The 3,592-nt window shown below is 45.5% G+C and overlaps 1 pseudogene; it reads right to left on the reverse strand.

Annotated features, from left to right (window-relative positions):
• Positions 1 to 3,238: 3,238 nt before the first annotated feature.
• LOC124803513 lies at positions 3,239 to 3,356 on the reverse strand (annotated as a pseudogene).
• Positions 3,357 to 3,592: the final 236 nt, after the last annotated feature.

Below are 3,592 nucleotides of genomic sequence, written 5' to 3' on the forward strand. Positions count from 1 at the left end.
AAATGGCTCTGAGCACTATGGGACTCAACTTCTGAGGTCATTAGTCCCCTAGAACTTAGAACTAGTTAAACCTAACTAACCTAAGGACATCACAAACATCCATGCCCGAGGCAGGATTCGAACCTGCGACCGTAGCGGTCTTGCGGTTCCAGACTGCAGCGCCTTTAACCGCACGGCCACTTCGGCCGGCGGTCAGGTAATGATGACAGAGGTGGATGGTTATCACGCACCATTCTGTCCAAAGCAGACAGCAAAGGCTCGACAATATTGAGATCTGGCGACTTTGGTGGCCAGCAGAGATGTGGCAATTCATCCAAGTGCTCACAAAACAAATCCTGGAGGATACGAGCCGTGTGAACAGGGGTCGCGTCAGCCTGGAACCCAGCATCATCATTGAGTAACAAATATTGTACCACGGTATGGATCTGATCAGCCCAAACGGTCACATAATACTTGCCAGTAATGCGACCTTCGGTAGTAACCATGAAGCCCATGGAATAACACGATACGACTGCCCAAATCATCACCGAACCCCTGCCATGTTTCACTCTTGGGACGTATACATCTCGAGAAGTTGAAAAAATGTGAAACAAGTCTCATCCGATCAAATGACCCACTTTCATTCCTACATAGTTCAGGCTTTATGGCTTCGGCACCGCGTTCTCCCGTTGCGCGCATTTGCATCACTGACGGATGGCTTTGGATTTCCTTCTCGCCCTGCGTTTCCCCACGTCTGGTGCTCCCTTCGTTTTGTTTTGGTGCTGACAGTGTTCACGAGTACAATATTCAGTTCTGCAGTGAGTTTTTACAGATGCGTACCTCTTTTTTCGTCATAATTATCTTCAATGACCGTCCGTCACGATCACTCAACTCACACTTCAGTCCGTGCCGTGACTTAACGGATTATGTTTTTCCACTTTCCCTGTACGCGGTATAGATCTTCGATACGGTGGCTCCTGAAACACCAAACATTCGGGGTACCTTAATTACAGAAGCACTCCCCATACGAATACCAACAGTTTATTCATGCTCGAATTCGCTTGGCCCCGACATTCTGCACTCAAAGCTATACAGAACACTGTTCTTACCACGACTGACGCTTCCAAGGTATTGAGGACACTGCACAGTTTCCGTCCGTGGTCAAATACGACAGCGCAACCTGCAGGCTTGGCTAGCTCCTGAATTTAGGTTCAAGCATGCATTTCTAGCGATGGTGAACGATTGCCGTTCGTTTATGATTTGCTTCTTTGTATTTAGTTACGTCCGACTGAACTGTATTTCTTTTCGTCGAACTCACAGGGGGATCATTGCCAGACTGTATGCACTTGCTTCCCAATGAGGACATTTACATTTGCTATCTTCTTTGAGTTAATGCTTGGGATTTCATGATAAGGTGTCGGCCCTACATAATTATTTACTGTTAAGCTAATACAAACTGTTAATCTATGCACAACGGATAACGAATCGGAGGTCTCAAGCAACCAAGTAAGCTGTCGGATATTTGTCTTACAGTCAGACACGATCTATCTTTCATTGACTTTAGCAAAATTATTTACTGATTCATTATGATTCATCAATTGGGATAACTAATTAGGACTCCTATCATGAGTGACTTTGGGGCTGAAATTATTAGGCTACGACACCAATGATTCTCAACTGAATATGCAATTTATTGTGGCATGCAGGCCATGACTCAAAAACAGAACATTATTTAGCGTCTTTTTTCGCGCTGATGCTGGGTCTGTAACTAGCGGCCTCGTAATTTAAAATATACACGGGAACAGGAAAGGAATATCATGTTGGTACTGTTCCTTCTGCTGCTCTCACATTATCATCATTATCGTTATTCGTTCTCATTCTACTGGAAATGCTTTAAATTAAATACCAACTGAACATAGCTACTAGCACTGTTTGATTTTGATGGGAACATGTAATGACATACCATAACGTGGACACAGGACTAAGCAGAACAAAAATATTCTTAAATTATGCACATATGAAAGTTATTACATCCTACCAAATTTTTCACATGCACGTATTTGTCCTAACATGAATTTCAGCAAGAACGATCGTTTTGCATCGACTGTGGAGCCAACACCACGTTGGAAGTCAAAGCGGTACACTGTAACTAACCCACAATCACAATTTCACACAAGACACACGCAAATCCTCGACTGAATTACCTCAAGAACTTCTTTTTCTCATTGATTTGTGCACCAAAATCCACGTGCGTAGTCGGAAATCAATGGCTCTTATATTTGTATTGTATTTTATTGTATGGAACTGGAGACCTAGAAACGACGGAGAGCCTTCATCCCCGCCGCAGCCCTCAGTGGTTCACAACCCCACAACAGGCTACAGCAGTCCACTCACCCCACCGCCGCCCCACACCGAACCCAGTGTTATTGTGCGGTTTGGCCCCCAGACGGGAACGTCTCACACCAGACGATTGTAGCCCCAATGTTTGCGTGGTAGAGTAATTATGGTGTACGCGTACGTGGAGACAGTGTTTGCGCAGCAATTGCCGACATAGTGTAACTGAGGCGGGATTTGGGGAACCAGCCCGCATTCGCGGAGACAGATAGAAAACCGCCTTAAAAAACCATCCACAGACTCGCCGGCACACCGGACCTCGACAATAATCCGCCAGGCGGATTCGTGGCGGGGACCGGCACGCCTTACAGCCCGGAAAGCAGTGCGTTAGACCACACTTCTAACCGGGCGGGTGCTCTTATAATTTACTCACTCACGTGGATCATTCTCGGTTTTATTACAGAATTAAACTTCGCACTCATTTCCTACCTGAACCTAATTTAGGATGCAGGTGGTCAAGTCTCCTTGCAAAACTGCTCACGTGGCAGTGTGGAGACAATGGCAAGCAGACCAGTAATAGAAAATTGGCAAAGAATTTCATACGTCAATTTACCTAAGTATCTCATACAATTCACATGCAAAATGTCTAACCAGAATTCGTTGTATAATCTCTACTACCTTTAGTTGTACAGGATGTCCACAAAGTCTAGGTATATTGCACTTGCACTCCGTCTTCAGGCCACAAGTGGCCCATCGAGACCAGCCGACCGCCGTGTCATCTTCAGCTGAGGATGCAGATAGGAGGGGCGTGTGGTCAACACACCGCTCTCCCGGTCGTGACAGTGGTTTTCTTTGACCGGAGTCGCTACTATTCGGTCGAGTAGCTCCTCAATTGGCATCACGAGGCTGAGTGCACCCCGAAAAATGGCAACAGCGCAGGGCGGCCCGGATGGTCACCCATCCAAGTGCCGGCCACGCCCGACAGCGCTTAACTTCGGTGATCCGACGGGAACCGGTGTATCCACTGCGGCAAGGCCGTTGCCACAAAGTCTAGGTATATAGTGAATTCTAATAAATTCCAATGCATATTCTATATTCTATAAATGTTAATTGATAAATAAACAATCAAATAAATTCTAATAATTCAAATATTTTTTTCAGATTGATTGATGGCTCCGTCTAAAGAAGACTGCGAGGAGTTGGTCGTGTCGCAAAATTGCGGAAAAATTTAACATTCGACATCCTTATCGTCAACCTATTTGTTTTACTGCCGTTGGGA

Source organism: Schistocerca piceifrons, chromosome 6 (assembly GCF_021461385.2).
Source record: "Schistocerca piceifrons isolate TAMUIC-IGC-003096 chromosome 6, iqSchPice1.1, whole genome shotgun sequence".
NCBI classification, from domain to species: Eukaryota; Metazoa; Arthropoda; class Insecta; order Orthoptera; family Acrididae; genus Schistocerca; species Schistocerca piceifrons.